This window comes from Mugil cephalus, chromosome 19 (assembly GCF_022458985.1).
Source record: "Mugil cephalus isolate CIBA_MC_2020 chromosome 19, CIBA_Mcephalus_1.1, whole genome shotgun sequence".
Lineage (NCBI taxonomy): Eukaryota > Metazoa > Chordata > Actinopteri > Mugiliformes > Mugilidae > Mugil > Mugil cephalus.
The window spans coordinates 19,473,935-19,487,634 of NC_061788.1; the positions used below are offsets into that span (position 1 = coordinate 19,473,935).

The 13,700-nt window shown below is 38.4% G+C and overlaps 1 long non-coding RNA gene across 1 annotated transcript; it reads right to left on the reverse strand.

The window, feature by feature from the left end:
• Nucleotides 1-9,618: 9,618 nt before the first annotated feature.
• LOC124997002 lies at nucleotides 9,619-10,890 on the reverse strand. The gene is made up of 3 exons (XR_007110910.1): nucleotides 10,653-10,890; nucleotides 10,180-10,266; nucleotides 9,619-9,988 (listed from the first exon to the last, which is right to left on the reverse strand). It is a non-coding gene; the product is annotated as an uncharacterized LOC124997002 (long non-coding RNA).
• Nucleotides 10,891-13,700: the final 2,810 nt, after the last annotated feature.

Consider the following 13,700-nt stretch of genomic DNA (forward strand, 5'->3'; position numbering starts at 1 on the left):
GGAGTAGCGATGAAAGCAGAAATATCCTGAAGTTTGCTGACGGCTCAGTCATAGGAAGCCTTTTAAATGACAGTGAAACTGAGCACGATGTTGTAGCAGATGAATTTGTAACTTGGTGCAATGACTTTTTGTCTGTCAAGAATCAATGTGTCAAACAATTAAGACATGATTATTGATTTTTATCGCTCCAACACCTGTTGTTGAGGCTGTAGCATGCAATACCTGGAGCCTCCACTGGTCGCAAAATGTGAATGCAACTCCAATGCAGCTGTCATCTGTCAACAACTCAAAATTGAACACACGTTCAGAGTGCACATGTGGCTCAGAGTGCAAATGTGGCTCTTGTGCAACCATCTGCAATTGACAGAGATAAACAGAGAGGCAGAGGAGGAAGAGGTTTGGTTAAAAAGTGGTGCTTTTTATTAAAAGACATGTTTCTGTTGCTGTGCTTCGTGTCTATACTCTCTAAACCAATACGTTTGAAGGTTCTGCAGAGACAAAAATGGCTAAAACAAGGAACCTAACACAGGAAACAGGCCTGAAGATACAGATTCTCAGCCAGGAAGGGTACAGCTGCACAAGATGATCAGGAAGTGCAGATGCAGTCCTTCAGCCATTGGATCCCCTCTGTAGAAATACAGAACCAACAGCTTGGAAGATTTTACATCATGGCTTAAGGTCCTACAAGGCTGTCAACATGCCCCTGATCAATGAGAGACAGAGGTCAGCCCGGTGCCATTGGGCCCAAGCACACAAGAACTGGACAGTCGGGGACTGGAAGAAGAGTCTGTGGTCAGATGAGTCCAGTTTGCATCTTTATCTTCTTCCTGCTACTGTGAGGGACATTCTCCAAACCCACATGCTCCCTTCTGCACATGCACTGTCCTGATAGGGTCCAAACCGGATGTTTCAACAAGATGCCTCTTGCCACACATTCAAGGTCAGCAGAACTTGCCTGCGGGAGCACGGTATCCAGGTCTTAGAGTGGCCAGCTCAATCCCTGGACATGAGCCCCTCTAGTGGATTATCAAAAGGTTTGTTTCAAAGTGCAAACCGAAGAATTAATAGTAATTCAAGAAGAATGGGACAAGATTAGCCCTCAACAGTGTGAAAGGCTCGGGGTGGAACATGGCAGCCAGGATTAGAGCTCTACTGCGTGATAATGGCAGGACTAAGTATTCATTTGATTATGTGATGGTTTATTTTTTTGTTTAGTTTTGAGCACATTCTCTTTTATTTGTTGACCCTGATACTGACAATGTTGAGAACTGAAATATTGAAACTGTCAAGATTTTTTTTTTCTTGTAAACAAAACAAAAATAAATAGACTTTTTATTTTTTCCACAAATATTTCATGATAATAATTTAGATTGTGTAAATTTTTAAGGGTGATTTTTTTATTTTTTTTTTTGGTCACCAGTGTGTATATGCAGATACATACACAAACACTTAAACTGGTTGATATTTGGACTGAGTTCTTCCCTGAGTTTGTTCCATAGTTTGACACAGGTAATAGATAAGCAGAAACGTTTCAAGGTTGTTCATACATTTAAGATTTTGAAGTTCTCTTCCCCTCTTAACTGATAACCTCCCTCCAGAGTCCTAAATATTTTTTGGATGTTTTGTGATAGTGTTTTTTTCCAAAAAGGCCTCCATTCCATTGTTGAAAAAGTTTTTCCAATATTTTTCAGAATTGTGGTGGTATTGAGACAGGACTGTAGTTTGAAGTTAAAGTGTATTTAAAGTTGTGTTTGCTCCCAGCTTGAATTTAGTAATTTTCACCTGGTTTGGAAATTTACCAGATTGAAACCACAAATTGCAGATGTATGCTGATGGCTTTGCTATCCCGTCGATGACCCATATAATTAATGACATATCGGTGCCATTGTAGTTTGTTAATGTTTTATTTTTGCACTTTTTTACTATTGTGATAATTTCATCTTCATCGACTGCTTTCAGAAACATTAAGGGGGGATTCCTTTCTTTTAGTTTATCCATATAGACGTCATCCGACCCTGGATTTGGAAAGTTTTTGATAGCTCAGGACCAACATCTACAGAGAAGTGATTAAAATTGCTTGCTTTTGCTTCACCTCATCCATATTATAATTTCCAATATCATTTATAGCAAAATATTTAGGTAAATTGTTCTTTTAGCACCATCTCTAATAATATTGTTGAGTATATTTCATATCCCCTTTGTATTGTTTCTATTATCCTCTATTTTTTTTATAGTATTCTTTTTTTTAGCTTAATCTTATAATATTAACTTATTGTATCTTTTATATTCTGTCTTCTGTTCTCTGCTTTGTGAAATTCCTATAGAGTATCTCTTTCTTTTAACACACATTTCTTAAACCTCTAGTCAACCGTGAACTGCTCTTATATGCTGTTGTTTTATTATATTCCTTAATGGGAGTGCTTATCATATAATGAAGTAAATTTAGTCAATAAGTGATTACACATTACTTACATAATCCACTCCTGTGTTATTAATTCATGTTTTAGAGTTTTTTTTGTTTTTTGTTTTTTTTTCGGTTTTACAATTATTGTCATATACAGTGAATATATTGTGGTCAGAGATATCACTAATTAAAATCCCACTTATTGTGTTGTTTTCTATTACATTGGTGAATATGTTGTATATCAGGCTGGCACTATGAGCTGTTATTCTACTGAGTAAAGTAATAGGAAAGATGCTGAAACTAAGCAATGAATTAAAAAAAAACATCTTCAATACATTTCTGATTGCTGAGGTTTAATATATCAATATTATAATCCCTGCAGATGAAGATATTTTTGTTACCATGCTTTCTATCCATTCCCTGAACTTGGAGCTACAACTGATAATGATATATTTTTTTTCCATTCAACACAAATCTGTATTGTGGAGCTATTCCATGAAAATGGTACAATTTGAGTCCCTCTCACCTCTTTAGATGTATTTCATCTATTGGGTCACTAAAAATTGTATTTAAACAGCTTTGCATATATATTGAAATTTCTCCTTTAATGCAGTGTAAACAACATGTACTGTAGCTATTTTGTCATGTCCAGGGTCTCTGCAGTCAAACTTAAGACTTTTTAAGACTTTTTTTAAGACCATAATGAATACAATGAAGACCCATTTCACATCCATACTGGGAAAAAAGGAGGTCCGGAATTACTTTCAAAAATAACTATGAATTTATTACGTTCTTCCACATTGGAATACAAAACCTCTCTATAGTGAACTGATTCAGAACTCGGCGTTAACTGAGCTCCTCAGTCACGGCGCTGTTAGCAACCACAGCTTTAAATGTATAGAAGTCCTGATGGGTTAATGGCGTTAAATATTTTAAACAGATTAATTATGATGATGGATTACTCCACATTCATGCGTAAATTTTGGCAGCCCTAATTAAAAGCATCTGATGTGCGTTTAGAAGTGTGTTTAACAAGTTCTTTTATTGTTTTTTACTTTTTTACTGTCTGTACTGTTCAGCAGATGCCCGGAACAGAAAAATTAAATGAGAAAATAAAAATGAATGAGTCAAAAGAAAATTAATTACTTATTCAAGTGTTAATTATTCAATTTATTCCCCTTGTTAATATGCCATGAGTTTATTACTTAAATACTCATTCAAACAATAATTTTTGTGGTTGCAATGTTGTGGTTTAAGGTTAATAAATACAGTTGAAGTGTGGTCAAAATTTAGTTTTGTCTCTCCTGTAAAGTTTGTCAAAAGCCACTTACGCCCCTCTGGCTCCAAGCCTTCGATAAATGACATTATCTGAAGAGTGGTACATTTATATTTATTACAATATTATTGTCTTTCAGTAACAGGTTCAAGTCATGGCTACTCTTGATCCTCCATGCCTTCTACACATATCAGGAACTGTAAGTATCATTTTGGCTTGATATTTGAATGCATATATTACAGTGTCTTAAAAGCCAATAGTAATATTAATCGTTTAATTAACTTATACTTCTTTTCCTTCCAAAGATTCAGTGCAGATAACTGGCGACAGTTATGTCCGCTGTGGGGCCAGAGAGCTGCAACCACCATGGGAAGCAAACTCAGTCTGCCAGATGTCCACATCTAGCTGGGGTGGACTGCAATGGAAAGGCTTTCTCCCCTTTTTTTTCTACTCCCTGTGGGGAAGGACAGTTCCCGACCTCCTGATGATCCACTGCGGCGGCAACGACATGGGGGCAGTCAAAAGTTTCAACCTGGTCAGAGACATGAAGACCTGCAACAGTTTCACCACCTACACCCTGAGATGAAAAACGTATTTCCTGTTTTGACACAGAGGTGTCGATAGAAACCAGTTTCTTATCCAGTAAAGAATGATGAAGCAAGAACATTTGTCAACAGTGTCATGGCTGCATTTGTTAGTAGCATAGATGGTGCCATGATTGAGCACCTGCACATTAGACATGACAGTCCGGGGTTATTTTTGGCAGACGAAGTTCCTTTCACTACTAGGTGAAATGATGTGTTTCTAAATACTTTAGCTACGTGCCTCAAAGACCACCTCCAACTGCCCTGAACTAATAGTCACTGCTTTTGAATGTGGCTTGTGACTGATTGTGTTTGTCTGGCATAAACATAGCCCTGGCTGTCATGACTAATGTTGCATTTACATTTTGTTATGATAAATATCTTAATATCTGCAGCCATGACACTCTTAGAACATCTGTTCTTCCTCGTTCCAAAAGTCCCACCCATCCCACCCCATGGACCAAGAGTTCTCTGAGTCTGTTATTTACAGTATATTTAATCTTATATTGTACATTATTTAATTCTTGTGTTTTATGTTCTACAACTAATCTTTTGTCTTGTATGCTTACTGTAGATCTTAGATTTCACAATCTGTAATTTAAGGAATAACAAGGCAATAGTTTTTAACACACTAGACAGAATACAGAATTGTAGTTTATGTGAAAAGGTTAAAAAAAAAGTGTCCAAATCTATTCAGTTCAGAGTTATCATTGTTTAGAATTATAATTTTTAGTGAGCTTTAGTAACTAACTACAATCTCAGCAATGTAACTACAACATATGATACTTGGGTAAAAGTTAAAATTACCACGATATTAATATTGAAAACCAATAAATGTCAGCAAGTTCACCATTTGTTGCTAATTGAAATTACATTAAGTCTTTCTATTTTAATAATAATAAAATATTGCTACAATAAAGCAATGGTTTAACAAGCTATGATCAAATCTTGCATTCAGGGAAACAAATATTAAGGACAACACATTTCCATGTTGTTTAGTACGCTTTACTGTGTTAAATGTAACACTAGTGACAAATGCTGACGTCTTGTGAAATAAGACAATGTCTTTATTAGGGCCTTGAGGCACTATTGTTATACCGCGTGTTTCTTCTTCTTATTTTTCCTCTTCCTCCCTTTTTTCGTCCCTTAACCCGTCCTTGTAGAGTTGTAGGACGAGTTACATATCAAATCATGCAGCTTAATCGGGATCGGTGTGCTATTACTTTTCTCTACGAAATATGAATGCAGTCCATTGAAATTAATGGGACGGGCAAAAAAACTACTCGTCAGGCATACTTTCACCTAGAGACTTATTCCAAATTTTAAACTGTAGACACAAGTCTTGTGTATTGGTGTATTAATCAACGTTTTGATAGGTCATATAGTTTTTGACCAATCACTGTTCAATGACCATGATCATTGTTGGACAAATTCTGAGATTATAAGGGGTGTGTATTGCACGGAATGTTCATGCTAGAGTTGGCGAAGTTGTCTGAAAACTTTTCTATTTCCACGCTCCTGCCAGCCACAATTTGCACTCTACACAGGATTTGAAAAAGAAATACCATGGCCTGTCTTGACTGAGGCTAAAAATGGCCATTTGGACATATTTTGTTATTATGGCTGTAAAATGGTCAGGGAATTTTTGAGTCTGAGAGCTTTGTCCCCAGTAGTACTTGAACTTTACTTTTCAACATTTGGTTAATGATTATTGCACATTATATGGAATTATCAACAGTTTAAAACAAGAAAAATACAAAATCGGCTTTTATGAGCATAAATGTTGTTATTGAAGTTTTGAAGATGAAGTCTAGGACTCTTGGTTTGCAAAAAAACAGTGCAAAACATAACCATAAACAATGGGCGAAAATGAGTCAAGTAACATATTGTTAATGCACATGAACTTTTAATTTGGCACTTAAAATGTGAACCCATACATTTGTATGCAAAATATAGTGCAAAAGGTAAGTGTAAACATACAGAAAAAGTGCATTCTAAACATTCTCAAAACTGTAACAACAACAACACTAAAACCATAGCAACAGAACTTTACTGTAACAATAAAATATTACAATATCTACACATTAGATCAAATTATGGATCAGTATTCCGTCTGGTTGCAGACATAGTGGTGCATCACAAAACTTGCACATCCAGCTGGTGCACCTTTTGCAAAGTTTACAAAATTCGCCTGCTTTTGGTTGGGAAGTTGGATTCCTGCTGCCTGTGGGATCAGGGTAGTGGTGGGTGGCTGGTGGAGGAGGAGAACAGAATTTCAGCGGTGTGCAGTCAGCTCTTCTTGGAGCTGCTGCCGGGTCATGTGTGCTTGCTGCTGGTTGGCACACACCTCCTTGTGGATGATGAAACTGTTGGTCACACAAATGTCCACGACATTCTGTAACACTGTGATGGTCCACCTCTTAGTTTTACGGTGGACTGATCTGGCTCCAAGCATTTGGTCAGAAGTGTCAACTCCACCCATATACTCAGTCACCACTGTGGGTGTGGGCATGGAGACTCTCTGGTGTCGCTCACCCATCTTTTGCCAGTGCTCCACCATGTCCCCGCTGTAGACCAGGTGGACCCTGGAGCAGAGGGAGACCTTGTGGGTGTCCTTCCATTTGACAAATAGAAGGTCACCATCTAGGAGCCACCGCATACTGCCCCTTGATGCCCTTTTGTCCAGCGCATTCTCCTTCGTTTTTGGCACGCTGATTGTCCCCTCTCAGTGTGTGCCACAAATCCCTCCTGGATGAGGTGGCGGAAGAGCAAGGGGCTGGTGTAAAATTTGTCCATATATATGATGTAGCCAGTCCCCAAAAGCTCCTTCTTCACCAGCTCCATGACTACATCAACTGAAAGGCCATTCCCTGACAGGCGTGGTTCCCTGCCCATGTAAAGGATGCATTCCACCGTGTATCCATTTACACGGCCAACACAAACAACTTCAGCCCCCATTTCGTAGGCTTTGCCTTCATATACTGTTTTATGCCATGTCTGGCCTTGGTGGCAACCATCCTCTCATCCACTGCCAGGTGTTGTTTAGGATGGTAAAAGGACGAGCAGCGGATGAGGACCATGTCAAGGAGTGATTTGACCAAGTCGATGGGGTCATAATTTTCTTTTCCTTTATTTGCATCATTCTCTGCATCTGCCTTTGGGTCACTCATGTGGAGATTACTCAAAGATGGAAACGGTCACGGGACATGACACGTGCAGGATAAGACAATTAAAAAATTGTGCCTTGGTGGCAATAATCACTCAGCTGTGGCAGGTGGACCACAGACATACAGAGCAGAAGACCGATAAACTTCTTCAGCTCATCAATTGAAACTGGTGTCCAAATAAATGTTTTTCCCTTCTCCTGGTCAGCCGCTGCTTTTTTATTGGTGCATTCAGCCAGGTGCTGGAGAACCTCTGCATCAACACATTTGGAGAAGATCTCACGTGGGCTGGGGTTACTCAAGTTGAAAGGAAATTGGACACCAGGGGGCCGTTTGGGGAAACACTGAGGGGGAGTAGGGGTCACACCATCAGGGTCGTCTTGTGTTGTCCAACACTGATGTGGTGGTGAGTGGTGAGCAAAGCCTTGAGGTCCTGTGCATCTCCCTCTCCCTCGTGGTGGGATGTAGGCACCCTGGCTGGGATCACTGAAGGATGGCTGCTCATCATCAGAGAGAACACCGATAGTGATGGGAAAAAATGGGAAAAATTGTCAGGTGCCACAGTCAAACTCATGTGCAGTGTAACTTTCCCCTAGACACCAAATAATCAATTGCAAGTGTTTTCAATTTCCACAGAAAAATCCAATATAAATAATTTTACACAAGGCACAATGTCAATACCTGTCACAGGAGGACTCTTCATCAGAGGGGTAAGCACTGAAAGTAAAACGGATAACAAATGAAAATTTTCTCATTTTTATCATAACAGAAAACACAAATAATTATAACAATAATGTTGAGCTAATCTCCGTATAGCTCTCCTCTTCTATGAGCCGCAGCCATTGTTTGACCGTTCTGGGTGGTCTTCCCAACATTAGAAATACATGTTATAAAACAGACACATGCAAGACACATACAACGGTACCACATTACCGTAAATAAAATATAGATTCTCAGCTCTCTCTGTAATTTTTCAGATTGAGCAAACGTTCGAGGAGTTACGGTATTGAGAAGCTGTATAGCGTTGTTGCGATACTTACGGTGATTTGCTGTGAATGCCTACGTCATATACTCGTGACTACTGTAACAAACATATATGTGTGCATGCCCCTAGTTCTCAGCTTTCCAACGCTGACAGAGTTACAGTAAGAATACTCCGGAAATAGAAAAAATTGGGCCGGTGCTATCGCTGTAGGTAAAGGGTTAAAAGCTCAGTCACCACGACAAGGTGCAGGCCAGGAGTGGGAACACAGGACAAACATACAACAAACTAAAGAGCACGAGGACATAAGGATAAAAAAAATCAAAATCAAAATATGACAGACCCAAGATTGGATTGAAAGATCACATATATACTACCTATAATGCAAAATCGGATAATCAGATCAATTTTTGGGTAAACATTAGTAATATAAAAAAAAAAAAAGCCATAATAAAAACAGCAGTCTGACCACCAAAGGAACTATTTCAATAAAAGGAGGATTGAAAGCCATTTCTGCTTAACTGAGATGACGTTGAACATAACCAACAATCAGTGGGTTCTCTGCATGCAAGTGCTTCTCATGGATAAACTTAGACCCCGTTTATGCAGACTCTAAGTTTATATTAACCAAATTCTTACATTTGAACTAACTGCATCAAACATTCGAGATCTGAGACAACACATGTTTGCTATACAGCAGACATTTAAAGTTACTTAGGCCCTGTTCATGCAGGCTCTAAGTAAAACTTTCAATGTTCTACAAAGAGGGTAGGCATGGTGCTAGACATCTTCCATGTTCCAACTATGAAAAAGTGTTTATTGGCCACATTGCAGGTCAAAAGGTATCGGCATGGGGCAGCTGGCTGCTCTACCAGGTCTTCATAGAACCCACCACACTTCTGCAACAAGCTATGAAACCATATATTGGTGTCTTTATCTGTGTTAGATACACATGTACAAGTTTATTGTCTCTTCCTTTCAGTCCGAGCCCACGGAGAAGTGACTCTGTTTCTCCCAAAATAGCCATGGCAGGATGTTTAGTGGCAGGCTTAATGGGTGCTTTGTGTCCTTTTGTAAGTGTGTTGCGGCTGTTTAAGACATCGAAGGCAATGGTGCGCAGGAACTGGACTGTGGCCGCACAACCAATGAACTGAAGGTATTTCAGCTCCTGCTCACCATATTCAATTGCATCAGCAGCGCTGCTGCTAAAGAGCTGGGCTGCAAGATGGACCTTAATTTTTTGATTTTGCCACTGAATGTGTGCAATTTTTAATTTGTTCCCAAGACGCAAGCCTTCCTTCTCCTGAAACTTGTGGAGCTCCTCAGTGTGAATTTGGTCCCCATCAAACTCAGTTTGCTTACGGATGTACATTTCAACCATCATCAATGAGAAAAATGTCTCTTTCCCTTCCAGCTTCTTCTCAGCAACATGACTTTTTAAAGCTGTAAATGGATTAACTGCCACTTCATTTACAGGGATATGACTTCGTCAGATCCCTTCGGAGAGTAGAAATGCAGTGTGGTTGCAAATTGCTTCATATTTTCTGAAAACACTGTCTTTTTCTTCTTTTTCATTCTCTGAAAGATATAACCCAAACCAACATCATCACACATGTTTGCTGTCAGAGCAATGTCGTGTCATGTTCAGCTGTGTCATCCATCATCATGACATTTACTGTGATCGGCAGCAACATTGATATAACTACTTCTTTTGTCTACATGTGGAACTTCCACATTGCTTTTCACAAAATCACTTCCTTCCTACTTACCACACTTTATTCTGTTAGCTGTTCTTCTTTGCCCTTGCAGAAAGAAAAGATGGTAGGCACAGCAGTGTCCTTCGGGCATGTTCTTCCCTAAGAAAATTGCAAACAACAATATTAAAAAAGAAAAACAAAAAAAAACCCATAACATTACATTGAAGCAGAGTAAGCAGATGATAACCACAGAATAGGTGTCTGTGCTTATAATCGTTAGATATTCTATTTTGTGTCTGGATGTGGTTTTGAATTTAACAGCGTACTAACAACAAAAACTGGAGTATGAATGTGCAGTATGCATTTGAACCATGGTATATGTAATATGTCAAGGACGTTGAATACACCAATAAGTTGTTTGAGTCTCTGTACTCTGGGATCAACGATGAAGTGATGATGACTCTGAAAGTGGTCATTGCACAGTCTGGAAGTTCTGTTAGGGGTCCCCTAACCTCCACACAACAATGAAGTGCTGAGGCGCTCACCCTCTGAAGGACAAGTCGTCTCTCTTGAACCTTAAAAACTCATCGTGAGAAAGTATCTCCCTGCTCTGCTATGCAATGTCCCTGTTCTCCCGCTCTCGCTTTCAAATTGACGCCGGCGGAAGTTTTGACCAGAAATACTGGCCCACACACTCAACTTCGGTCGCCATATTGTGCAAGGAGCCAATTCCTCCTGCTCATGTTCAGCATCTACTGCTCCAGCCTTTCTGGGTCACCTAAAGGAAGACTTTACACAGACAAACAAAGGTGACGTCTTTTACAGACTCCACTACAACAAACAACATTACTTAAATTACCTCAGAGTTTTACAGGTCATGTTATAAACATATTAAAGGAAACAGGTGAGGACATCCCATTCATCATTTTCTATAAATTACATTATCTATTGTTAAATAGTAAGTTCAGGCACAATATACAACCTGCTGTAAAAGGTAGACTAACGTCAAACAGGAGCATAGAGACTGAGGGAGTACAGAAAATTAATAAACTAATGAATGATAAAGGTCCTAGGTCTTCATTTAAAATAGACACATGTTATTTCTATGAATTTCATTAATTGAACAGTTTTTAAAATAAAAACGACGTAACTAAAGGATAACCCCCCCACCACACATATTATGTCTGACATTACTTGACATTATCTGTTAACAGCTCTTCTCAGTCGCTAAAACACTAAGCCCTATTCACTGAACCAAATTTCCAGCGGACTGAAAGCAGTTTCAGTTCGAATCAAACACTCTTTTAGCCAAACCTTAAACACTGTTCAGGTACTTTTACACAACTCTAACACAGCTGTCATCTTTTACACACAACAACTTAGAACTGAACAGACCTAATCTAATGATGTGATAAGACCAGTTGGGCAGGATAAAAGTTCAGAGTGCACATGTAGCACATGTAGCACATGTGTCTGTTCATCCCCTTCAGAGTAAAATGTAATGTACTAGTTATCAATTGGATGGGCACATAAAAGCTTTTAATACTTTATCTTAAGTGACCACTGTTAGTCCTCAATGTTCATCTAGTTTGTTTATGTGCATTTATATTTGTGCACATAAATATTTTGTATATAAAATCACACTGGTGACTACTTACTGTCTTTGTGCTGCTTAGCCTATGTCTGATTTCCCACAGAGAGGATATGCTGAAATCACAGACAGAGAGAACGACAACACAGAAATAAATAAATGTTTAAGCAGGTTACCTGGATTCCAGTCCAGTCAAAATAATAAACAAAAGTTTCCCTGGAAATATTCAGACCCATGTCAAACAATCTCTGAGCACATATCCAGATGAAGCCTTTTGTTGAAATAAACTACAATCAGACATTTTGATCATATTGTCATGGTCAAATAAACATCTTTTTCACTCAGTAGAGCGTAGCCTGGAAAATTAGCAGGCGTGTTTGGAGAAGAAGTGTGAAGACTGACATGATTATATGAGCCCTTTCTTATTTCTGAGTGCTGAAATTCTTTCTGTGAGTCCATCCCAGTCTCCTCTGTGTGAAAAGTTGTTTTAGGAATTGTTCTCTTTAAGCTGTAATTTATGTTGGTCAAAAGAGCTCAGCGCAGAGCAACCTGAGAAAACACATGCAAAGAGACAAAAATTCAAGTTAAGAACACGTCTTCATCTCAGAACCAAACCTAGAAAAACAATGGCAATGCTTGCAACACCAGCAAACAGTGCAACGAAATGCAAAAAGTGCAAACAGTGACAGAAATTCTCTTTGAATTTTGCAGTAGCTCAGTGTTGTTAGTTTGAGTTTGTTATTTTTGTCCTATATTATTTTTTATCCTAACTGTACAATTCCTTACAAAGCTTTTACTTTTTATTAAGTCTGTTTCAATAATCAGAATCATTTGCACTTTTATGGCATTAATAACATAACTCATGCAAACACTTCTTATACAAAAACACCACTATGGGTAAAATATGCTACATAAATGTCAATAATTTACCACAAGGTGGCATAACAGACACACATGATCCAGTTTAAAATGTGTCACTGAAATAATTTACCCAAATATGAACTAAAGTTTAGCTACAAATTTTTCAATGTTTTTTTAATGTAATATTTTCATGTTGTGAAATTAATGTAATTTTTTTATTAAACTCTTTAATTTCAATACATATCAAGGTTAACACTGTGACTAAAGGCCACTTGTAAACATCAGTTCAAAATTAAAAGTGGTAAGTATTGATAAATGTTTATGTTTTGCGCATTGTTTTGACAGTGTGCACTGACATTACAACACCCCAGAGCTGATCCATTAACTTTTAATTCTTCATACATATTTCATCTTGATCATGCATGAAATATTGATTCACAAACATCGGATGTTTTAATTTTATATCCAGGCCTGACGGTGTTCAGATATTTGCATTAGGATCACAGAAAATGAGTCGGATGCATACACTGCCTTAAAATAATAAAAATAAAAATTCTTCACAGATTATTGCTCACGAACCATTTGATAATTCCATGTTTGGTATAGACAGAAGATATACAAGTGGGATCCATTAATGGAAAATATTTCGACTAGAGTTCAGTGAATCAACATTTTTACAGATGTATATACAACCATTTTTCAAATACTAAACATTTATCAATATTGTAGCCAGCAGTAGTGCTGGATGGTCTTATATTGTTTCCTTGAAATGCATCATTACCTGTCTAGCAACAAGACATAATATCACACATTGGTGATGTGACTCACCGTGTTCATGTTCTGTGAATAGACAGAAATGCGACTGGCGAGTCACCTCAAGTGCACCCACCTGTAGATCAGCACAGGTCCTGTAAGGTGTGATCCGCATCTCATCTGTGAGAACTGACAACCGTGTAATGGAATCATTTTGGATGGGGAAAAATGAGCTCTACTCTATTATTTAATGAGGCTCGGTGGTGCTGCTTTCCACTGTTTCGGCTCTGCACACGCAGGTGGCTAATGACAGTCACGGCTTTAGGTGTTGGTTGACTCTATAGCTGCTGTGTTTCTGTTAAACGCGCCAAAACAAAAGTACTGAAAT